This window comes from Pleurodeles waltl, chromosome 1_2 (genome assembly GCF_031143425.1).
Source record: "Pleurodeles waltl isolate 20211129_DDA chromosome 1_2, aPleWal1.hap1.20221129, whole genome shotgun sequence".
NCBI classification, from domain to species: Eukaryota; Metazoa; Chordata; class Amphibia; order Caudata; family Salamandridae; genus Pleurodeles; species Pleurodeles waltl.
Genome location: NC_090437.1, coordinates 1,152,999,504 through 1,153,026,754, shown reverse-complemented (window position 1 = coordinate 1,153,026,754; position 27,251 = coordinate 1,152,999,504).

The following is a 27,251-nucleotide window of genomic DNA, read 5'->3' as shown; positions in this document are numbered from 1 at the left end:
ACCTGGAAGGAGGTAGAGCTAAGGTCTCACTTGGAGATGTTAGGATTGCCTGAGTGGGTCTGCATGACCACACGGTCCATGGCTGCCCGAGAGGGAAGTCAAGGGCGTCTGGAGCCTGGAACAATGGCCCAGACAACTGCCAAGAGAAGGGGAAAGGGGCGCAGGAAACTGGTCCCAGAAGTTCCCGCAGTGGTTGATGGGATTCCTGAGGAGGAGGCCCCCGAGCCAACTGGGTAAGACATTGCAACCCTAGGTGACCTACCTGAGCTTGCTGGCTGGCAAGTTGAGGGTGGGCCCACCATGGAGGAATTCTGCAAGGCGCAGATAGAATGTCCCACTCTAGAGGGCATGAGGAAGCAAGCCTCAGCCCAGGCAGCAGGTGAAGCCTCTGGCGATCACCACATATATTGGGAGAATGATCTCCTATACAGTGAGCCTAAGGTTCCGGCCATTGGGGCAGCGCGTGCGCTGGTGGTCCCCCAGTGTTAACGGACCTTCCTACTGGGACTGGGACTGGGTCATGCCATTCCCCTGGCAGGACATTTGGGGCAAGACAAGACCTTTGCCAGGCTTGTCACCCACTTCTATTGGCCCAGAATGAGGACAAACTCAGATACGTTCTGTAGGTGCTGTCCTACCTGCCAGGCCAGTGGTAAAACAGGAAAAAGGGTTAAGGCCCCCCTGATTCAACTCCCTGTTGATGGCACCCCCTTTGAAAGGGTGGGCATCGACATTGTTGGTACATAGGACCCCAAAACTGCCCTAGGCAACAGGTTCATCCTGGTTTTGGTGGACCATGCCACCCGTTACCCAGACTAAACACTGTGTGGTGTATTTTTGTGGTGCTATATTGTGTTATTGTATGATTTATTGCACAAATACTTTACACATTGCCTTCTAAGTTAAGCCTGACTGCTCAGTGCCAAGCTACCAGAGGGTGGGCACAGGATAATTTGGATTGTGTGTGACTTACCCTGGCTAGAGTGAGGGTCCTTGCTTGGACAGGGGGTAACCTGACTGCCAACCAAAGACCCCATTTCTAACATGAAAGTTTTGCAGCGTTTTGTGAAAAGGGTGCAAAGAAAAAAGGTGGGGTCAAAAAACAGGCTGCAAACCCCATGCATTTTCCATAGACTTTTGTAGTTCCTATATTGCAAAAATGGTTAGCTGCATTTTTCTGGAATTAGGCAGTATTGCATAGTAGGGGGTGTAGATATTTATTTGGGAATACTGCTGGCAAGTATAGTAAGTACATGTTAAGTTATTTTTTTAGCTATATCTGTGATCCTGGTAGTACCATGGTGGTAAATCCTCTGTATGTAGCAATGACAAGGGATTTTCTGATTGGCTAATGTGCACTTACCAAAACCTCATGACAGACATGTTGTTGTAGACACCAATTTCAGTATCTTTTGCAGTACAGCTGAAAAATGCATTAGAAAAATTAGTTTAGCTTTCTAATTGTAATTGGTCAGAAGTTAGTATATGTTTGATATGTAGATAATAAATATAGGAAATGTATTAATGTGTATTTAAGAATTTATGGAGTACCGTGGTATGACCGCATGATATTCTAAATAGTACCATGGTAGTGTAATAGTATTTTATAAAAGAACAACCCATACATATTGATATGTAGCTATGCCCTTTTTAGGTTGCCTCTTAAAAGAGTATTTTGGATAAATATATGCTGTAGTAGGAGTTGGTGGATGTTACTAATGAAGATGTTATTGACAGTTGCAGTAAAATGGACACTATCTGTACTATAAAGAGAATTTGACAACATAAGGGCTTGTTTACAAGCCCCTTGCGCTGCTGTAGCGTCCCTTATCTTTAAAACAAGCGGCGCAAGCCACTCCATTCTCCAGTGCCACATTTACAAACTGGTGCAATGGGACTATTGCATCAGTTTGTGAAGCCCTACACCACATTATACCTGCAACAGGTTAAATGTATGCCGGTTAGGAGTTCCCACGTTAAATGTCAAGCAGAACATGCGCAGTGAAAGTTTCTACATTTCACTGCATTGTTATGCAACTTCTCTGCGTCAAAAATGTAACACCTGCTCATAGCAGGCATTATACTGATGCAGGGCTTTGTAACATGGGAGCCCTCCATGCATTGCTGGAGAAGCCTCATTTTTTGACGCTGGTCAAGCAATACGTCTGTTTAGTACCACAGATGCATTACTGATGCATGTTCGGAAACATGCGCCATGGAGTGCTGTATCATAAATACAGTGCTACCATGGTGTCGTTAAGGGCTCCAGGGCTGGTGCAAGAAAACTGGGGCATCGATTCTGATGCACCAGTTGCTTGTAAATGATGCCCATAATGTCTACATGATTACGAAGGACATGTTGTGATCTCTTAGGAATGCAGACACGATTTTGTTGATATGTCTGCATGTTTTTTTAAACTTTGCTGCATTTTGAACTGATTACTTCCACTTTAACCTTTGACAAGTGTTTGAATAGACAAAATGGTTGTGACAAAAAAAACAAATTAAATATGTGAATGTTGCTTTTATCTCAACATGAATTATTATAAAATGAGAATGCTCACAATAAGTAAGTGATGCAATCAGAGGTAGGATGTTATTCCACCTGAAACCTCTTTTAGCCACCAATGTGATGTCAACATTTGGCGTACCTAAATTGAGCTCAGTTTCTTTTTTCTTAGCATACTCTTGAGACCAAAACATATAACCATGACCAATTATCCAAACACAAAGCATTTTCTTTGAACACAACCAAATACCTTCAATAAGCAATCAGTCAATGTGGTAAAGTGAAAGTAGTATGAACTAACTTATGACAGTGGTGAATAACCTGGCATATAACAAAATACAGTTATGAAAGAAACAGGCTTATTGTTTCAATATGATAATGGGCTAATAATAAAACCCAAACAGTACTAGAGAAGCCAATTTATTTCTTAAAAGACTAGAGTGTTACACTTTAACATACTACAGAGTACATACAGATATTTCAGTACAATTGAAGGTCATATGACTATGTAAACCAATAAACTATAGTATTACAAATGTAGGACACTAATTATTTGGGATGTACACAAATACCCAATCATATGGTTTATTATACATTTGGATGTAACAGAAATGGCTATTGCATTACATTTACCAGTAGGCTACAAACATAGCACTGAACTACATTAAGGTTCTGCAAATAATATTAACATTACCTATTTTGCTGTATTAGAACTTCAGTTCAACTGAAACTTAGAGATAGACTTAGGCCTCCTGATGAGTTTGGCGGTTCGTCGGCTGCCATGGTGGCAGTGGCGGTCCGACCACCCTATTTCAAGTCATGCTGGTCTCTGGAGCAAAGACCACTGTGGTTCTACCGGCACTGCCAAGCAGCTCAGACAGCAACGGTCATGAGGCAGCACAAACAGGCCGGCAGAGCCTTTTTGCCACCAGACACTTTATGAAGTTGCACACAGCCAATGCAACTGTGGCGATCCAACCACCATGTCTCAGAAGGTGGAAACTGACAGCATAAAAGGAGACACTCACCTGCAGACAGCCTCACATGTCCGATGCCGCCATGGAACCCATCATGCAAGTCCTGTTGCTGATCATCAAAGGAGCACAAAATCAACAGCAACGTGGGTGCAACTGACCGTAAGTACACACACCTACCTGTGTCATTAACCTTAACAACAGATAGTAGCGTCATTGTCCACATCATATGGGGGTCACGCTACTGGCACCAACTACATGTCTCACCATGTACACAGTCCAAATCATACATGAAGATGGAAACATCGACAGTCACAATACGCCCCCTTTGGGGAGCTCACTCACGCTACACAGCAACACTTCAGAAAAACACACGTCCACACATCTCAGGCACAGGGATAGTGAAGGCTATACAACATTGTCTCACACATCACCAACAACATGTAAACATCACATCTATCAATGCAACTTACACTCTCTCATTCCACACAGGCCAGGGGCTGTCGTCACATACAACACACATATATTGATGTGGCATGGAACACAAACAGCACTCCCAGTAAACAGCCCTGCAATGGATATGCACATTGCACACATCACAGCACAATGGAAGGACAATAGCATACACAATAGACAGAGAGACAAATAAAACAAAAAGCACTATGCCAACAATACCTGCAAAATAGGGATGGGGGCATGAGGAGCATTAATGGAAGGAGGCTACACTGGGACACATATCACTTTGCACAGGCCCCTAAAAGAACATGTGCACAGGAAATGGTGCTACATGTTTCGTGGGGACAAACAGTACTAGACCAAATATCACGCCCACCTGAACAATGTGGAAGTGCAAGTCAAATAAGCACATATAACTCTAACTGCATTGGACATACCTCTGCAAGCACTAGCTGCAAGTACGTCCAGATAAATGGACACATGCACAGCCTCTTGCAAACAAAACTAGCACAACTGAACACATTCCATGTCTGCAGAAACAAAACTCAAACTGATACACATTAGATAAATTTATAAGCCATATCAGGGGACAGCTCTAACACCATACATGCTCACATTGGACAACACAAGATGAAATACTTATCATAACAAACAGTGCACAATGCCATGACACCACAATTGCATTTACATTCATATATCCACACACTCCACATATACGCTTCTCTTGTGGGACACAAGCATTGCCCACAAATTCAGATACTGCAAACAACAGCAAATGGAACAGCAAGCAGGCTCAAACAGAGACAACTGTAGCCACACAACACAAGTCACTCAGGAACAACATTAAGATAGAAAAAGAATTGCAGGACAAAAATATTTCCAAAAAACCAACTATTTGGATTTAATAAACAATACATATTTGAAGTCCAAAGGTCATTAACCAGTCCAAAAGAAATCCAATAATAGCACAGTGTTGTACCTAAACTTGACTCTCAACTGCCATGGAACCTCCACAGGAAGGGGCATCAATGGGGCAGGCAGGCACCCCAGAAATTATCCAGGGGTTGGGGGAGTCAGATTTGGGAGGCGGTGTTTGGATTGAGGCGTGGTCTTCTTTTCAGGAGGTGTGGGTTTCTTTTTGGGGGAGAGGTATGGGTGCTTGCAAGTGTGAGCTGTGTGGGAGCCTCCTAGGTTTGGGATGGGGTGGGGAAACAGGGCAAAGGTTCAGGTCAAACAAAACAAGTTTCTTAAGTACACAGGGACAGTCATCAGAAGGCGGTCGGGATTTGGAGCTTGAGGGAGTGGTTGTACACTGTGTTGGTGTTGATGGCTTGGGTGAGTGCTTCTGGGAGGTATGCTTGTGTGTGGTGTGTGTCTGTCGAGTGTGTGAGTGAGTGTGTTTATGTGTCTTCGGGGACTGGGAGGTGGAGGTGCTGGAGAATGGAGTGGTAGATGTCTGTGTGTCTGTAGCTGTGGTGTCTGTGGGTATAATGCCTGTGGTAGATGTCTGTTGGTCAGCTGGGATGCTGTCTAGGTGTATGATGTGTGTTGTGGGTGTGTCAGTGGCTGTTGGTGTTGTGCTTGTGGGTATGCCTGATGTTGTGTGTGTAATGCTGGGGGTGGTGGATGTGTCTGGGGAAATCCTGACTATTGTTGTGTCTGTGGGTGGATGTTGTTTGCTTGCATGCTGTTGTGTTTTGTGGTGCTTGTGTTTGTGTTTGCTCCTCGTGTCTTGATATGGATGCATGCGGCTCTGTCCTTGTGCTTTGGGTAGGTAGGGGAAGTGGGGATTTGGATTCGGAAGAATGATGTGGAGGGGTGCAGAAGGTGGGGGCTGGCTGCCCTCAGTGTGGAGGCCAGAGCCTGAAAAGATCCCTGTAGGCCAGCCATTGCACCATGAATGCCTTCTAGGAATGCATTGGTTTATTGCAGTTTGGAGGCCAACCTCTGGATGGCATTCAGACTGACCCACAGAGATCATTCTTAGGAGGTAAATACCTTCCTCACTGAGGGCAGCAGTGGTAACAGGGGCTTGGGAGGAGGTGCCTGCGGTGAAGGAGACACCCACCCTGTTGGGAGAGCAGGCATGGCCAACATGTTGGGGAGCAACAGGAAAGATGGTGACAGAACAGGGGATGGTGGACAAGGATGGTACTGGGGGATACCGATGAGTCCGCCACCACTAGGGAATGTCCACTGGAGAAGAAATCTGATGATGATGAGAATGATATTGTGGTTTCCCCTGTGGCACTCCCCTCATCCTTCAAGCCACTGCGTCTCTTTGTGTCAGTGGTGTCTTTCCTGAGGTCCCACAGCCAGACGGTTCCCCACTCTGCCCCGTTTCCTTTGCTTGCTAGTGCTGATGTTGCAAATACAAAGAGAAATAGGTTCATCACATGTCCATGATCAAACTTGAACAACAGCTCTGATTAGCAAACATTACCATGATGCTAAGTTGGCCCCAGCAACAAATGCCACCTAGGTGGCCCATACATGTGCCATCCCATATGCATACATGCCATCTGAACTGTCAATACTTGCCCCCAAGAAAATCAAGATCTCAAACATTTACAATTGCATAGCTGAAGTTGTGAAATCACAATGACCATTCAACCATTAGGAGACACCATCACACTCAAAGCTTCTCCCCATGGAGCAGACCACAGTCATCTGTTGGCTTATAGTAGTAGGCCAATACAAAATGCATTCCACAGATCCCACACAAGGTCAAGCACACATCTCTTTGCTTTGTCAGATATATGATGACCCAACAATGAGAACTGATGATATAAAATCATGCCATGTTGATGACAACAGTATAATATCCTGGAGAAGGTGACATGGAAATACCCATGTCACACTGGAAACATACAAACAGTGTACATTTCACCAAGTGATATTTGTCCCAATAGAGTATAGAAGGTAGTATTAATGTTGCTCAGATAGGCCATACATGTGGCATGGAAGTGAACACTGTAGACATCGTGTGCTAGATGTCAGGGAGACATGTCCCCAAAATACACAGCACAATGAATAAGCAAGCCCCAGGGTTATAACCACTAATGTCTGACACCCCTTACAATGACATACTCTGAGTGCTTCAGTAGAAGCCATTAGTCCATTGTATGTTGGAGAGACACAGAACACTGCAAGGACTTATAGAAGGCCCTCAACATGTTGCTCAATGAGAAGCTACATCCTGTCCCCATTTTGCCATGCAAATCCAGATGTCTATCTGTAGATAAATGCCTGTACCCAAATACATTTGATATAAACATAACTGCAAGTCACTCCATGATGAATACCAACAGTCAGGTTAAAAACCTTAACCATTACACATCTAAAGTGCACTTTTGCACCTGATGCCATATCAAGGGCATTGATATTCACCTCCCTGCCTCCCTGCCATGTACCTTATTGCTACTGCAGTTGTACATGTCAAATGACATGCTATGACGGGTGATGGTATGTGTCAGCCAATAGATAATGGTGACACACTCCTCTGTGTGGTACAACATGAAATGCACTTCAATTGTAAATATACTTTTCCACAGTTTGCCATGCACATATATGTGAGGGAATACAGACATCATCTTATCAACTTAGGTTGAGCATGCATGAAAACTGCAGCTTGCAAATGTTTTATAAAGTGAAAGGGACACTTGCTGACATGTAGGCATAAGGAATGTTGGCAACAGTGATGGCATATAAATCATGTCAATGGACATTCCCCACTTACCAAGGGAAAGTAGTGAACTATACCTGCATCCAAAGATCAATGTAAGCCCTGTCACATGTATGCTGGACACCTTCACATTACATACTGCAGTGAGGCACCAGCACCCATCATATGCTGAAGAAAACTAGCTTCTGGGTGGCAGATACCAACATATACATTTACCCAGACACATGGCAGAGGATAGTGATCTATCACCTACTTACCTTTGGCCTGTAACACTGAAGAGTAGTGGTCTATTGCATAGAAATTACACACACTACAACAACAAAAAATACATGATTGGTCAATTTACACAGCCATATGTAGTTTCTGCAAAGCAAGTGGTATGTAGATCCCTCCCAGTTGTGTCCTAGGTCCCTGGTCCAATAGGCATGGCACATCAGTATACAACACATGACATGTCAACACAAACAATCTCTCATCTCTTGTGTGACACATGGCTCCTCCCTAATTGTCAGGGGGAGCTGCCAGTACTGCACTCACTCACTTGACAATGGGACAGGCCCTGTACTCAGCCCCTTATGGCTGCTTTGCTGCCCTCAAACTCCCACCAAGCTCCGGATAGGCCACCGCCAGGATGCAGGCCATTAGAGGGATCATGGTCTGATGGGCACCCCGCCCACATTGGGAGGACAGCCCCAGCTGAGCCTCTGCGATCTTCTGGGCGAGCGTCTCAGGTCATCCCACCTTTTTCTGCAGTGGGTGCTTCATCGGCTGTGGATCCCCAGGGTCCGCACCTTATTGGCGATGGCTCGCCATATCCCCTTTTGATGCACGTTCACCTGCCTGGATGCAAAGGACAAATCAAGAATTTATGATCATAAGTTTCATCCCAAATTGTTGAGTCACATACATGCCAGAAACAGCAAGCTAGAACTTTCCTATTCAATCTACTCCCGAAGTGTGACACATACAAGCCATGAAGTACAGGGCCGAGACTACAGACATATATTTCCCAATCTTCAGACCAACCCACTATCCTGCTCAGGCCCTACAATGACTAAGCAAGCTTACTGACATCATGTGGGACATGCTCTAGCAACCTGGCTGAGATGTGAGCTACTATGAGACACATCACACCTCTGTGGCTTCTGAAGGGTAAACTCCTTGGTCATGAATGGAACAACACATTTGCACTCTATGAGGATGACTCTCTGAATACAGTCCCTACAGTCTACAAATTCAAACATCACACATGGGTAACAATGAAGGGATTGGAATGGTAGGTACAGAAGGCGTCTTCCATGTCCATGTGTGGACTAACAAATGCAGACTCCTGCCACTTCAGAGGGTGGGGTTCTGTGGTATGTAGCTGCACCACAGAACACTCCTTTGGACATATGTGTCCATCCTACAGAAATGACATCCAGCAAATAAAGGCATGCGTTGTACATTTTCTGCTATGTGACCATACTACTGAGTCACATATAATGGTCTCCCAGGAATACACTGTCTGCACTGTGGGACTGCCATTTATGCGATAAGCCTATGCAGGACAAATATGACCTATGGGAAGGTGACAACAGGGCTGTGAAAGTAAGGGACCTGCCATGAGTCAAAGACGCACATTGACAATGAGGCAAAATGCACATAGGGACTAGCTTAATAACTTACTTCTGCGCCTATTCCCAATCTAATCAAAGGTATAAGGCATTTTGGGCACAATTTCACACCAGAACCCACATGACAGGATCTGTTGGGGTACAGGGAGTAGGCACAGTGCCACAGTTGCATAGCCACAGTGACCACCCCAGCCTAGACTAGGGCCCATACTGAGAGATCCATTTGTTAGGCCCTGGTTTCTGCAGGCTGAGCAGACTGAACCTACATGACACTCCATTCTCATCAATTCCATGCATGACAGTACTTCATGTAGCCAGCAGCAATTTGGCATGTGGTGTGTGTGGCAACCTGAAGGCCACAGTGAGTCATGATATGCCTTCTGAACAACAGTTTAGCAAGGCCAGATGTGTTTAGAAATCTCGGTGGCATCATACGCATTACTCACAATACTCTCAACTGACTCATACCACTTGCATACTCAGCTCATGCTGTCATGCACATACATGTTGTCTCACAACAATCATGTGGAAAGAGATATCAGTAGATGTCTGCAATGTCACCTCACCTATTTATATGCATCCAACACAAGGTTGATATAGGAACACAAAAAACACACACACCACAATGTAAATGAACTCACCATATGGCACTGGCCACCAATACCTGCACATGGTACATCCCATTCATGCCACACTGACTGTACCTACAGGCACATGAGCAGTCAGCACAATCTAGCTTGTGAGTAGGGAAAGGATGGTGAAGTACAAAGAAAAATGTGCACATGAGGCACTTACATGCTCCTCTTGTGCATTTTAGAGCTGTTCATACAGGGGTAGGGCCTCAGTTACCAGCCTCTCAAGCTCCTCTAGAGAGAAGGCAGGGGCCCTATACCCTGCTAGACTTGGCATGATTGCTCCCAGAGGCGGTACACAGCAGTTTAGTAGTGGAGATTTTGCAGACAGCAGTGTCAGCAGTAAAGTGATGGAATCTGCAGAACATGGCGGTCACATCCGCCATGTACGTGGCCGTCACCGCCAAAGAGGTTGGCAAACCAGCAGAAACTACACTGACCAAGTTGCCTACAAAGCAGCCCTCAATAACTACGACCGCCAGCTCAATACCACAAAGAAGGAAGCCCTAACACACCAGGTCGAGAACAGCTCCAACCAAACCAACGAAATCTTTGCCATCATCAGAGAATTCACTTACCTGCCAGCCACACAGAACTCCATCCCTTCCTGACAAGAACTCTATAACGACCTTGCAGACCACTTCCACAACAAAATAGCAACCAACTACAAAAACTTTGATCCCCAACCCTATGACCTCCTCCCCTACACTGTCTCCTGCCCTCACTGATGATATGCCTGTGGGCTGAATTTTGAAGGTTGGAGGGTGCGAGTGGGTGGCGTGATACACTCTGTATCAATGTATGCAGGTGATACTCTGCTGTACCCAGAGCGCCTTGGTGTCTTGTCTGTTGCAACTCATGGCTGACTTAGGGAGAGTGTCCAGACTACGTATCAACTACCACAAAACTGTGCTGTTCCCTCCGGTGTGTCTAGTTGATGTAGCGGAGCTTCCCTTCCCAAGGTGGGACTGCCCTGGAAGACCAGAAGGTTTCATTGTTTGGGATTCAGATAACACATGACCACCTCCAACAACACAAACTCAACATGGGGAAAGCGATTGATGGCCCCACAGCCACTATCCATTTCTGGAGCACACTCATGCTGTCTGTCATGGGCCGGGTGGGGTTAAGCAAGATGTTCCTGCTGCCCTGGTGCCTCTATGCTATGCAGAATTAGTTCTGCGTGCTGCCGTCCTCATTATTCTGGAGACTAGACAGACTCCTGGTTTCTTTGGTATGAGCGAGGAAGAGGAATAGGGTCAGTCTATAGTTCCTAAAATTGGACCTTGCAGAGGGAGGAATTGGCCTCCCAGATCTCCAGCTGTATTAGCTGGAGAGTTTGCTCCAATATACAGCTCAGTGGTAGAAGGCAATGTTGGAAGATTCAGTAGCCGTGGAAGATCTTCCGAAGTTGTTCATGCATGGTCTCCGGCTGGCCCCCCTTTGTGATCTCTCAGGTTGCTCAAGCATGGGAAAGAGCTGTCACTCAGGGTCTGAGGCAAGTGCCCTATGACAAGCTTCATCCTATTCGGAGGCTTTGCCTGTTTCCGTACATATGAGTCTCTATGGACATATTGAGGTAGGTGGAGGGTAGCTGCCAGAGGGCAAGAGATTCTTTCCTGAACAACACCCTTATGTCGCTGGAGGAGGTCAGGGTGCACCTCAGTGTAGGTCCAGAGCAATTTTTGCAATATGCCAGTGTGTCCAGCATGGTGTGAGAAATATGGACATCCTTTACCATCGAGCCGGGTGAATCACAGGTTCTGCGGGTGATGCTGGACCCTGGCTCGCTTAGGGGTATCATCTCTTGGTTGTACACTGCCCTCAAGAGTGATAGACAGATGAATATTAGACCCACCTATGAACGCTGGCATGAGGACTTGGAGTCCCCCTCTTGTGGACAGAGAGTGGGGACATGGCCGAGTGCAGGAGGCAGCCAGCAATGTCAGATGTAGGCTGACAAAGTTCTTTTATTTACACAGAGCATACCTGACACCACAACAACTATGCAGGGTTCACCCATCTAGAGTGTGCGTGGTGTGGGTTGTCCCCTGCCGACTTTGGACACATCACATGGACTTGCCATAAGGGAAGAAACGCACTGAGAGATACGAAGGGTAAGTGGACTTCACAATGAGACACTGCCTTTTGAGACTGCTGCTACTCCCTCTGAAAGTTAGCAAGATGAAATACAGATTTACTCAGTTGGGCCTAGTCCTGGCGAGACAGTGCATCAGCATTCTCTGGGCCAGTCTGATCCCCCAACACAGGGTAAATGGATGGCTGATTTTTTGCAGTTGGCTGTGGCTTTAGAGTGTAAGCTCGGGAAGATGGAAACGGATAAAAATGTGGAACAAGGCCTGGAGATTTGGGGCTGAATTGTTGACTTGCTGGGCAGGGAAGGAGAGGCAGCAGCAGAAGACGTTACTCATATTTACATGATGTGATTGCTGGGACTGTGGAAGTGCATGGGACAGGAGAGGACCAGGTGGGGTTGGATGGCCTTGGTACCCCTCCACGAGTGCTCTGTCTGGATAAGCTGGCAGCAGCTGACCTTAGGCAGATGAGGGGAGAACCAAGAATGAAATGATGAGATTCTGCAGCTCCGGGCTCTTGACTGTGTGTGAGTGTTGATGATTTCCCTTGCCTGACCCTCTCATCCCACATACTGGATTGGTCCCTCCCTCTCCCAAGAGACTCCATACATACACCCAGATTCCCAATGTGGGAGAGGGTACTGCTATTTCTATTACCTCAATGCTGCAGTTTGTTGAATAACTTGCATATTTCATTTAGCTGTTTACCTTATGCAACAATGTTTTAGTATAATACTATAAGTAATGCGTCAATTGCCTATTCAAAATGCAAACAAACAAATGTAAAGAAATGAAAGTGGATTAACGGTTACTTCTTATGCTGTTGTGCATGTCATGCAAATTAGAACAAGATTTAATAGCATAACACCTAAAGATTTGCTTCCTTAATAAAGTGGAAAATAATGATATGAGGTACACATAAATATTGGTTCATAAGACATAGAGAACTAAAATATATGTTGAGGAATTTGGGACCACCAACTTGGTTTCTCACTTTAAGCTGTGTGGATACCTATGGGATGATTTTTACACTTTCCTGCTTGATACTAACACTAATTTGCCATATGTAGCTGTAAAAAAACAGGAGAATTATGTTCTTTAGATCCACTAAATGATTGCTGATATTTTAATCAGAAATTCCAAACTATGCTGATATTCTTAACAAACAAAAAAAACATAGGAGGGGTTGTTGATTTCTTTTGGACAAAAGAGTACCAAGCAAGAGGTGCACCTCATATTCATATGCTGTTATGAATATTAAAAAACACCAAAATGTGGGTATGACTAATGAATCGCTTCTTCACTTTATTGAACCATATGTGACTTTTGACATCCCAAATAAAAAATAGTAAAAAACATTGTTTTGACCAAGTTAATACATTTCAAAGTAGCAAATGTGGAGAATACAGTTTTCACAGATCAAAACAGTATACACCATGTCAGTTTGGATTCTCAAAGCCAATTTAAAAAAAAAGAAAAAGTGAATAATCTTATGTCTTCTGTTAGGCAGAATGTTAAAGGAAAGCCCCCAAAACACATACAATTTAAAAAGAGGACAAGAATCACAGTGGATCAATGATGATAACCCTTTAATATTGCATATGTGGAATGCTATTATTGATATCCAATTTGTTGCTGATAATTGAACAGCTGTGCCCCGTATATTACTAAAGCTGAGACAACTGATATGAAGAAAGTATGGGAAGATATTTCTGTCAAGTAATCTTTAACAAAAAGACTGTATTAATTTAGCTTTCAACAGATATCTCACTTTTGGGCCTGCAAACCTGAATATGCGCTAGAAAAAATATTCTGAGTAGATCATTTGCCTTTGAGGGACCAATGCTTGTTTGCAGAGACCAATGCTTGTTGGAACTAATGCTTGTTACACACCAATTCTTGTTTGGGAACACACGTTGCACAAGCCTCCAGAATCCCTATTACTCAACTGGGTATGGCTCCCTATTACTCAAAGTGGGTGTGGCTGGATGAAGCAGGTACTTAAACCACACCTGGCCTGAGCAATTTGCTTGCTGTAAAAGTCGCCAGCTAAAGAGAAGAAATCTCTGCTCCTCTGCTTTTGATCTTCACATACTGTTCTGTTCAGCATCTTGGAGGCCGTTCCTGGAAGAAGAAGAGACCGAGGGAATTAACCCTTAAAAAGGGGGTAACACACTGCACGCAATTTAAGAACATTTATTGCTAAAACTTGATACTTGCTGACTTGAAACTAGAAAAGCAAATGTTCCAGGATCCAATGCACCTATTAGGGCACATCTTTGGGTTCGCCGCTTGTCATGCTATAACATTTATTGTAGTTGCTTGCATTGTACAACAGAAAGGAGTTTCTATTAAACAATTATTATGAAAACAATATACTGTGAATATGTTTATTATCGCTGCGTTTAATGTGACATTACCATTGTTGTTAGGGATACGATGTACTGTGAATATGGTTATTATCGCTGACTTCAAAGTGACATTTGCATTATTTCAAATTGTTGCTGGTGATGCGGAACATTTTATGTTTGGCGCTTAAACGAAGTTGAAGCTTATCTTTGCCATGCTAAAAATTACGCTGTGATGTAACAGTGATAAGCCGGTTATCCATGAAGGTGAACGCTATTGATTAACCCTATGTTTTTATGATAATACAATGTGAACCATACTCTTTGATTTAACAGTGAATTGCGTTCCTTGCAATACTAGCACAGTACAATGATTAATCTATGAATAGCTTGAGAATGTAATTCCCTTTGATTTTGTTCTTATTATTGTTGCCTATGTAAATGTCTATCAGTCGAGTGAGTCAGCATCTTGGGAAATCTCAAGAAGGTGAAACACCTAAGATATCAACTGAAAAGGGACATCTAGGTATGCTTAATTGAGGTGATGAGGGACTAATCTGCGATCACAGTGGGAGTAGTTCTAGACAGCACAGGAGGTTCAAGGCTTTTATTTAATTTCAGGTAATCCACATTGTTTCCAAAAATTCCTAGAGAGTGGGAGAGCCATCACAAGCGGGAAAAAGGGACCCCAACAATAGAGTATACATGGGTTATGAGTTACATGGGTTATGAGTATACAGGGGTTATGAGTTATTTGACTAATGTATAATTTATCATAGGAAAGATCGGCTCTTCAAGAACCATCACTAGGTGTCCGGATGCAGCCCTATGATTCCAGTGTCTCTCTCCCTCTCTCATCCATCCACTTTGCCCCTGGATGTTGCGGTGCCGATCAGGTTTGTGCACAGGAGAAGTTAGCAGCTAGGAGGATTGTGACTGTTTGAGCTCTTCCAGCTTATATGCAACATCACATTCCATAACATGGCTTAGTTTAGAATTAGTGTCCTTGTGGAGAAGAATTTTAAAACTTTTGCCAGAAATTGAATATCTGGCTCACGTTGATCCTGAAAGCAGGGCATTATGATAACAAACATAATAGAAACATAGGGGCATATTTAAGAAAAGTGCAGTTGCATCCTGAGCAGAGTTACTTTCCTTGCACCCATTAGCGCCCCCCCTACTGCCACCATGTGTGCACCATATTTAAAATATGCGCACCATGGCACAGGGTAGGGGACAATCCCATCAAAAATGTTGACACTATTGATGTACTGTTCAGGGTTAGCGCCAACATCTTGCCACTAACCCTGAATAGTACATAGGGGCCCATTTTAATTAATGGTGTGCTCCCTTTAAACACCTGCTCTGAGCAGGCGTTAGAAATTGAGAAAAAAATAACACAAAGACATATTTTAGATTTAATTGCACCATTTTTTCAGCCCCCCTAAAAGGGGAACACCCCCTTGCATTCATTGTGCCTGGCGCAAGCATAATGTGGAGTAAGGGGTCACAAAGTGGTGCAATGCATGCATTGTGCCACTTTGTAAATATGGTGTGGAGTTTTTGGCCATCTAACACCACATAACGCTAATGTGCTGTTAGATGGCGCTAAGCCCCTTAAATCTGGGCTATATTATTCTAACAAAATCCCTTTATTGGAAACTTTGTCACTATATAAAGTAGCTCAATGTTATACTTATAGGAATAATGTTGTTACTTAATACGTCATTCCAAATCTACATTAATTAATCATAGCAAATTTACATATGATAATCCTGAGAACACAGACTTTTAATTTTTAGCTCTGTAATAGCTTATAAAACCATGGCGAAAAGAGGAAGATTTGATTAAAATGTTTACATCTTATGAGGAAGCTTTTTATGACTACAAACCAAATATTACAATGCCAAAGTTCAAGATTTATGTTGATATGTGGACCAAGAAATTTTAGATGAAAAAGAATCCAGTTGGAAATATTATGTGGTACTTAAAGTAGTATTACATTTCCAATACAAGTCCTGCAGCCCCACTTGGGGTACCAAATATTGGAAATTAAGGAATAATTGCTTTTGGTGACATAGAAATTGCTATGGGAGAAATGCGTAAGGATGGTGAAAACTTTGAGTGCATGTTCTCACAATTAAATTGTGATTAAATTGCAATATTTAAAGAAATTAAAAGAAGTGTTGATCATGGACTACAACATGAACAGGTTTTATGTATTTTGACCTCCGTGAGGGCCGTTGTTCATAGAAACAGCTGTGAAAGACACACATTGGAATGTTGTCGCTCCTGGCTTATACTACCCATTAGAACCCCTGATCTACTCTATTGTCTCCAATGTAGTTCTCAACATTTCAATGTTCTAATAAATTGTATATCAGGCCAAGCTGGACACGGGAACCATTTCCTTATAAAAGTTATAATAGCTTACCTTCTAAAAAGTTGCCAACTCAACCTTTTATTGAGTAGTTACTGCTCTAACCGGATTAGCTGCATATAAAAATAAAGGAATAACATTACACCAACTACTACTACTACTACTACTACTACTACCAGCTGAGCACACTAATAAAGTTGAATACTTAAAAATAAATAGTGATACTTCACAAGAACTTCGTAACGTTCTGAAAAACTAAACATTTTGATGCTAGACAGGGTTATTCTGGTATCCAAATTGATGATGGTTTTTGTTCACCGATGTATGACAGAAATATTGAAGACTGCACATGATAATCTCTTTGGTGGTAAACAAGTTACATGTGATATAGAAGATTTATTGTGCAATGAAATTATCTTACAGGTGAAGGACAGGGCAAGTGGTCCCATGGAGACTGTACACATTTTAGGAGAGTCAGTTTCCATGTTGCTTTATTCAGGGGCAAATATAAACTTAATCCCCAGGGAGATGTTTAAGAAAGCCTTGCTGGGTAAGGTAAAGCTATAACGCTACACATACCTCTTTTATGTCTGAAAGATTATGGTGGGGAACCCCTCAAGTTGTCGGGTTGTTTCAAATAGTCCATTCAGTTCAAACACAGATTAATAGTAGGGAAAGTATATGTCTCAATGAGAGGTGACCAGAAAGATCTAACAGTCTATCTTAACTCTAATGAGAGCCCTGCTTTTAGACTAAACAGGTTGTACAGGTTGATGAAGTAAGCAAAGGTAGACCAAATTATGAGCAGGCATTCCCATAAGTGTTTCAAGAAGAACTAAGGGGATTGAATAACTACATACATAACATCAGAGTAAAAACAAATGAAACACCAGTGGTGAGCAAAGTAAGTGGTGTACCTTTAATGGTGAGGATCAAATTGGAAAAGCTAAAAGAAAGCAGCATAATTGAAGAAGTGGAAGCCACTAAGTGGCTGGCTCCAGTAATTATTGCAAGGAAGGGAAATGGTGATGTTAGACTTTGTATAGACATGTGAATTGAATACATTGAAACAGTACAACCACAGCACTCAGTTGAATAAATCTCTGGTGGTTGATCACTGTCCCTAACCTAATATCAGTGAGATGCTGTCCATGCTAAAGGAAGCAAAATGTTTTTCGTCAATTGATCTAACCTTACCATACCATCAAGTGAGGCTACAGCAGGACTCCCAAGAGCTAGCGACTTTTGTCACTCCTTTCGGAACCTTCAAATTTGTAAGGATGCGGTTTGGTCTTGTATTGGCAACAGCAGTATTTCAACAATATATAGAAAAGGTGCTTGAAGGAGTACATTGTATTAAAATATATATGGATGATGTATTGGTATGTGGACAAACTTAATAAACATATGCATTAGGTGCTTCAGAGGTTGAGAGTAAGTGGCCTGACTCTGAAGGCTAGGAAGTGCAGATTTAATCTAGACAAGTTCAATTAGTTGGGCCATAAAATAACACCTGATGGTATAGAGCCTAAGAAGGACTTAATGCACAAAATGGAGAATCTAGCTAGCCCTGTTTCTAAAGAAGCGGTAATCACATTTCGTGTATGATAGAATATTATAGTAAATTTGTCATCAATTTAACTGAAAAAAAAAAGAGCATGAGACTCCTGGTAAAAAAAGGAGCTACTTTCCATTGGCATGCTGCTTGTGAGACAGAGTGTAAAGCAATAAAACTATGTCTTAGAAAAGCATCATGTTTACAGAGTTTTGAACCTGGACAGGAATCCATCATTATGACAGATGCTAGTGCAAAGGTCTGCGAGCAGTCTTCTTGCAAAAACACAAAGGAGTGAAAAGGACTATTTTCTTTAATTTAAGTGGATTGAACGAAGCAGAGTTTAACTATGCAGTCATCTAGAAGGAAACTCTGGCTGTATTCTGGGCAGTAGGGAAATTAAGAAAGCACGTTTTGCGCTGTAGGTTTAAAAAAAAAAACAGATCACAAACCTCCTTAAGGAATTCGGTGGGAAAAAGAGGTTGGATGCCATAACAGGGAAGATAACATGCTGATTTATTGTATGTGTCAGGAGTAAAGAATAATATAGCTAATTGTTGTTCACAATTGATGAATATGAATGGGAGCATAGGAATGGAAGATTTGATTACTGAGGATTTGAGGTGTGTCTGATCAGAGAAGAAATTATAAAAAAAGATGAATGGGCTGTGGAGATAAAAAAAAAGATGAGGTAATGCAACAAGTTGTACCGAGAGTCAAAATGAGTGGAATGATCAGGAAAAACATCATGACCAGTTATGTGGATTTTGGAGGGTCAAGGCTGAACTATCCGTACAAGGTAAACTGGTATTGAGAGGAATTAGGTTAACTCTGCTGATAAACTTGAGAGAAGTTTGGTCTCTTTGGCACATTATAGTCATTTGGTAATTTCTAAAGCAAAGGAAAGGCTCAGACAAATGTACTGGTAGCCTTGCCTGGGATTGACTGTCAGGTGAGAGATTGGTTAGAGAGTGTATGGAAGGTGCAAATGCTGACAAAACGCTCAAATGTAGAGTGCAGCCAATGGGATGAGAGAAATACCAAAGGGATAGTGGGAGGATTTTGCCATGGACATCTAAGGGCCCATTAGATGCTCAAATACAGAAAAGTATGTAACTATTCTAATACGTATTTAAGGTGGCCTGAGTTGGGAATAATCAGCACAGTAGAAACAGGTGATGTGATTAATTTAATTGAACATGCTTTTGAGAGGGAAGGATTTCCTTCTACTACATGACAATTGAGTACAATTTCTGCCCGGGAAATGGAGAGAACTGTATCAGTGACATTTGTATGTAATCTGAAAATATGGAGTCTACTGTACAATACATATACATATTATATATATATTCATACTTTGAAGAAAAAAAAAGTATAGCTTGCGCAGTTTTTTCGACAAACATTTTACTGCAAATATTACATTCATATTATCAGTGAAGTTATCAAACATGTCATGAGTGCCGTAATTTGTGGGGTAATAAGCAGTGCATGGTGAGGGTGCAAGTTATAGTTACCTTAGGGCACAAGTTATTGTTGTTACTTGAGATAACTCTGACTATAACAGGTGAATTTCTATTGTTTTATATGTGTATATGTTTAAAATTTGAGTTTAACTATAACACCCCTGTAACCCTAGGTTTTCTAAGTGAATTTTTATGGGTTTTTAAAAATTCTGTTTCCTATAACGTCCCAATAACCTTTGTGTTTTTTATGTTTTTTAAACATAAAGTAATTTTCATTACTATACATTAATCCAACGAACAGCTTTCGGCTGTGTGCGGTTGGCTGCAGGACCTGGCCCGTGGCCAGCCCCTAATAACCACCCAAGCCTGTGCCGCGCATGGCCTTCGGCCATGGGTAGGGAGAGTTGGCTGCAGGTCTGTTTGGGCCCCCTCCCCAGCTGCAATGTGAGCCTAACTATAACATCCCTGTAACCTTTGTTTTTTTAATTGAATTTAACAGAATTTTAAGTGAAATTCTATGTTTTTTTTTAAAATTCTGTTTCCTAACTTAAATGTCTCTGTAACCCTTGGCTTTTTCAGTGAATTTCTATGTTTTTTTTTAATGTAAACAAATTTTCATTACTATACGCTAATCGAACCAACGCTGTGCACGGCCTTTGGCTTTAAATAGCAGCTCCATGCTTGTCGGAGCAATGTTGTCATCTGTTTCCCTGCACGCATATTTCCCAGCTTTCTGCAAGCTAGAGCTGCTCGACATAGCAAAGTGTTTGCTTTGACTTGGTGGGAGTTTTCAAGGCTCCCGCCAAGTCAGAGCAAACACCTATGTCCTGAGGGTGGGCCTGACCCTATGGGGTGGCAGTCCCCAGAGCCATTATTGGCTCAACGAGGGGGGACAGAGCATTTCTATGGCCATATATTCCCAAGAATCAGAGGAGAAAATAGACTGTGAACTTTTGGGTGCTGTTGAATCCCCCAAATTAGAAAATCCCTGGAGATCAAAACAAACACTTCCAGAGATAAAGCGAGTAAGCTTCCCCTAACCAATTAGTGAGCATATTTCTCAAGACTGCCTGTTAGGGATCGGAGCAGACAATAGTGAACATTGCTAATCCCTGCCTAAACCTATAAAACCAGCATTTAAAGTACTGAAAACCTAACTAATCCCACCAGACGCCACCCTAGATCACAGAATGAGCAGAGGCCTGGCCATGTATAAGGGTCATGAAAAGTACAGATTAGATCCCCAATGCATACAACATGAGCAAACAAACTGATTGAGGCTCTATGATCCCTGAAATGGTTTGCAGGAGTACCATAGTGCCACTGGAGAACTCTCTCACCATGAAACAATGGTGGCTGGCTGATTGGGAGATACCCCTGGATACTCTCCCTGGTGATTACTGTCTTCATCCCTGAACACAGTACTAACGTTGCAGCCACGGTTTGAAAGACATGAGTGAGAAATGAGGAAAGAGCTGTGTGGATCTGATTTCACAGGTGGCACAGTACAATCGTCATGGGACAAATGGCACACATTTTATGGGAGCCTGACAAACAGTCAGACTCCCAGAACATATGGCACCAACTCTTGACTGCCAGGCAGCAATTGAAAGCATTAGACAGATAGAGTCAAATACACCCGTTTACGCTTACATCAACATTATTACAAAGGAGGGAACAGTGCTGGCAAACTATTAGCATACAAAGTATAGGCTGACCAAGAGAGGGATTATAGAGCAACTAACCACAGCTAAAGGGGATAGTATACATGAAAATAAAGGGATAGCAAACTCATTCACACTATACTTAGCAGATATATGTACTACAGATCTCCTTCTGACACACACTATACATTCCTAATTATCATCAATCCTGCTGCCGTTTATGTTATATTATTTCGATTTGTATAGAACACCAATCACCAGAGAGGGTATCCAAGCGTCTCTCACAATCAGCCAGCCATCTCCCTCAAGACAATCACCTTGGAGGAGGTTATCTCAGGGATTGCTAAACTACACCTTGGGAAATCCCCCCATGGCTTTACAGTAGACTTTTACAGGATATTCTGCCCACTCCTAGCTCAGATTCTGAAACATCTATATATAACACTTTTTCTACCACTGGCGTGCTTAAACCATATATGCACAAGGCAGTTAGAAGACATGGATGGACCCAACACTATGGGGGTGATTCCAACTTTGGCTGGCGGCGGGCGCCGCCAGCCAAACGGGAACCGCCAGAATACCGCTGCGCGGTCAGAAGACCGCCACGGTTATTCTGTGTTTCCCGCTGGGCTGGCGGGCGACTGCCAGAAGGCCGCCCGCCAGCCCAGCGGGAAACCCCTTCCCACGAGGAAGCCGGCGGAGTGGGAATGGTGCGACGGGTGCAGTAGCACCCGTCGCGATTTTCAGTGTCTGCAATGCAGACACTGAAAATCTTTTAGGGGCCCTCTTACGGGGGCCCCTGCAGTGCCCATGCCATTGGCATGGGCACTGCAGGGGCCCCCAGGGGCCCCAGGACACCCCTCACCGCCATCCTGTTCCTGGCGGTCACGACCGCCAGGAACAGGATGGCGGTGAGGGGGTCGGAATCCCCATGGCGGTGCAGCAAGCTGCGCCGCCATGGAGGATTCTTCAGGGCAGCGGAAAACCGGCGGGAGATCGCCGGTTTTCCGTTTCTGACCGCGGCTGTACCGCCGCGGTCAGAATGCCCTTGGGAGCACCGCCAGCCTGTTGGCGGTGCTCCCGCGGTCCCCGGCCCTGGCGACCGCCAGGGTCGGAATGACCGCCTATGTGTGTTGTGCTAGCCCATTTCACTGCTAAAAATGGATTCAAAAATTTTGCAGTTATATAGGCTCACCAGCTAGGGCCACATAGGTAGGGATTAATGGGATGGCATCAAACTGGCTTCATCCCTGAAAAAGATTACAGCAACCACACAATGCATCTAACACATATTATTGCTAAAGACAGATGGATTAAGACATCCACTTTCCTATTCTTTATTGATGCTGAGAAGGCCTTTAGCTAGGTCCATTGGCCCTTCCTCATAAGAATATTGGACAAGTGTGTTCTTAGCCCAATATTTAAAACCTGAATACTGAGAAGCTACTGGAGCCCTGGCACAAAAATAGAATTATTGGGGTCTTGTCACATTCTTTTATAGTGTGCTCAGTGATGAGACAGGGGTGCCAACTATCTCCAATCCTCTTTGTTTTATATATGGAACAACTGGCACAGACTATAGGACTAAGCCCCTGGCCTAAAGGGGTACAGTCGGGTAAGCACCAGAATAAATTGTTGCTGTACACTGATGATGTGCTAGTCATAGTTGGATTCCCTGAACTCCAGCCCGGCCCTCAAATGCAAATTAGAATTATTTGGCCAAAACTACAGAATTAAAATGCACTCAAAAATCACAAATCATAAGCAACACTCCACAAGACATGCAAACCACTCTATAAAGGTAATTCTCACTGTCTAGGACACAACTCCACAACCACTACCTCAGCATCAAAATATGTCCTACTACAGACACAGTAGCTTCTCAAAATTATATTGACCTGCTGAAGATGGCCGACACAGACCTATAAGCTGGCAGATGGGGTGACACTATCGTGGTTGGGCTGCATTGAGGTGATCAAGTTGACTTTGTTTACCAAAGTCCTCTATGTGATGCTTTATGGACCAAGCGATTACAGACAGTCCTGTTTGGAAGATCCAATGGCTGGTCAAGAAGTACAGATCCTGAGGTGCAGAAGTCATCATTAGTGTTGATAGTAACTATGGAAGCATAGGACAGAGTACCCATTTCTAAGGCATTGATGCCTATTCTGTCACTGATGACGGCTATAATTGGTAGTCCTTCATTCTCACCTGCTGTGACAGGGACAACATTCAAAAATTGTCAGCTCGACAATTATAAACAAGTTGCAGACTTTTATGCAGAGGGAATCCAGTGCTTTGAACAGCTGAATCAAGACTACAGTCTCCTGGAGAAAGAGTGACTACATTACATACAAATCCATCACTGGGCCACAACCGCTCAGTAAGACCAATGCCAACAGACCACTAATGCACTTCAAAAAATGGGTAATCACAAAACAGGATGATAAACATATGCTCTTAGACAGTTAGAAATTTCTGTGGAAAGTCGTGTCATAGACTCCAGTTAAAATAACAAGATTGCTGGGTTTTGGGCAGCTGCACCACCGTGTATGGGAGACAGTCTGATCCCACACCATGTGACAGCTGTCAGCCTAACCCTTCTGGCTAGCTAGCAGCACTTTACCAATACCAAAGGTAGAAGTGATTTGTGGCAGCCTATCGCTACACACGCAGACTCCTCAGGGAAGTAGTTGTAGAACAGTTCAAACCCCTTTCTCTCAGTAATACAAGTCTCATACACGCAAAAATAAACAGAAGCAAAATCTCCATTCAATAGGTTTTATTGAAGCAACTGTGTTCTATGTAATAAGGCATGAATTACAATTATGAGGATAATTAAAAACAACACTGTTACAACAATGACCAGAAAAGTGAAACACAGGAAGAGTCCCACCACATTGACATATTAGCATCCCTAATATCCCTACCTACACTACTAAGTTTCTACATGCAAATAGCAGTGGTAGCCCCAATCCACCCTAAAAGTCCCAGGAAGGAAGCCCATTCACCATAAATGTGTTAGAGGTAACAAAGAGGTCTGTTAGTCTGCTGGCCGTCCTTCCATGTAGACAAAGAGGAAGTGTGAGCTTTCAGCATAAACTGAATCAATGTGCAGCATGAGATGGAAAGTTTTCTGAAATGTCCCCTCTAAGTTGGTGGGGACAGCAGGTTGTTTTATAATAAAATATCTGTTTGTTCTGAGAACTGCCCTGACATGACAACACATATTATTCTGTGTAGGGTAGACATTGTACTCTCTGGACCAGCAATACCCGGTAAACTATTGTGTATAGCCCAGGAGTGAGCACAGGATGAAATGTTGTTCAGAGAAATGAATAACAATTCTGTGTGGAACAGCAACTGATATAAAATTATAAAACATTGCCACTAAAATGAAGCCTTGCGAAAATAATAAGAGGAATGTATTGACCATTGACTAGGTGAGAGGGCACAGAACTCAGAGCCAGGCTAAAGTAAATGTGCCTCCATAAACACTAAAATAACCTCACAACAGCTTAGAGGTCATCAACCCAAAAGAAGGATGGAGGTAGAACCAGTAGGCCCCCTTCAGACAAAGGATGGCAGAATATCTCTCACAGGGCAGAATTTCCACAACAAGCAGCTTAGATAAAGAGGCACTCTCATCAATGGCCCAAAACTGGTACTAATAACCAGAGTGGGTCCACAAGTGGTATCAAGTGAGGTCTGCTGGGTGTTGGAGGAAACATGTAGAAGTAGGTACACTGACACACTTGCTATAAAAATGTCATTTAGTACATCAATATTGGAAGTAAGCACTCTCTAGCATCAATGTCACATTTGATACGGACATCTCACAATTCCCTGCTTATATCTTATTGGGTCTCCCATATTGTCAGACTTTTCCTCTAAGATCTGCATGGCCATCATCATGGCGCTATGTGTTGTCAGACAAGCCATTACAGTATTATGGGAAAAAGAGCAGGCAGAGGAATATGGGGCCTGAGGTAATTGGATTTGGGAGTTTCTACGCATGGTAAAACTATTTGCAGCTTTGGAGAAATAGGAAGCTCACTTCAAGAGAACGTGAGGCCAGTGCACTGACTTCCTATAAACAGAATACAGAGAACTTATGTATCCCAGGTACCTCACAAACCTGTGCATTACACACTCTCACTTAACCTGATAAATGATTAGCGCACTATGAAGGACTGATACTAAGCTGGAGAGGCAAAAACCTGGGACAGAACATTTAAGTCTAAATTTATAAATATATCATATATCACAGTTACAGTTCAGAGAGGGGGAAGGGCAAAGGATGGATAAACTGCCATTGTGGGATTTCATTTTGGTTGTGTTCGATTTCTCCTGAAACAAAGCTTTATAATTTGACATCCCACCAGCCTGCGAACGTAGGTTTAAACCATAAAATATGTCCAGAGAGATGTCCTAGTTCTTTGCCAGCGTTCTTCTTTCTGCCTTTGTCACCCCTATTTTCAGCACCTCTCACTTTCTGGTTACAAGCAAATTAATCTTTTAGTTTAGACACTATCCTTTCCTCAACGTCTTCTGTCGTAAAATCTCATCCCTCCACTTGTGTTTCTACCAAATTCTCTTATGTCCACATTAATATTTCCTTCCATGGGGATTTCATTGAGTCTTTTTGTTTGTCTAGGCATATCAAGTGGAGCTACTTCCATGGGAGGGAGCAGAAATAAAAAACTTACCTGAAATCTGACGTACCTGTTGATAGCTACACCTGGAATGAAAACAGAAGAAGGACTTTTGATTGTACAGGAAATGGAAGCAAAGTGAGAAACAGAAGAAGGTCTAGAAAAACTACCAAGGGGGGAGAAAGAGCAGAAGAATGAGAGAACAGAACACAAGGAAACAAGCGAGGACGTGTAGAAAGCCAACAACAGGACACCAACAGGACAAGCCATGGCAACTGAAAATGGGTATTAGAATCCATTTGTGAAGACCTGGCTAGAATGGTGGAAGCATTGACAAAGCTCTGGATGGGTTTAATTGACAAGGTCCACAAACCAGAAGATGACAATCGCAACACTCTGGATGCCAAAACCAGAAGATGACACTAACAACACCAAGGATGCCAGCACCAGAAATGCTGAATCTCATGGTGGACACCACCGTATACACTCCATAGCCAGCCATGCTGCATTAGAAGCATGACTGTCACAGGGCACTGGTGTGGGAAGTCCGAGGCACCACCTAAAACAGGGCAAGAAGAAAATGTTTTTTGAAGGAGAAGATACCTTAATAGAAGAAACCTAATAACATAATATAAACAAACTCTAATACTAGAAGGATTTAATCAAATGTTTAGAAATATCTTACAGATCTCATGTTCCAATAAAAGAAAAAGCTACTAACCACTCAATTTGTTGTGGAGTCCTTATCTAGCTAAAGACAGTGTGACATATGGTGGAGAATGCGGACATAAGAGCCATCTGACACAAATGGAAAACTGTATTCAACAACTTACTGAATGCCAATGTAAACTAGAGTGGGCATTGTAGTGTTACATGACTAGTGCCAAAAATGAATGCAGTGTCTACTGTGACACCCTCAAGACACAGGCCGAACAATCGACCAAAGCTTCGGAAAGTCAGCTTCAAGTAGCTTCTGGAATTGCACAAAGCAAAGAAGTTATCCCAATAGGACCTACAGTGTCTCTACAAAAATCTTCACATGGAGAAGATCCCAAAGCATGTTTATTGAACTTTGAGAAAGCCACTCGAGCAAGCTCTTGGCCAGTGGAAAGATGGTTATTCTATTTAGCCCCTTTGTTGACTTGGGAAGCCAGAAAAGCATATCAAACGACGAATGCTAATGGTGATACCCGCTATTCTGAAATTAAGATAATGATA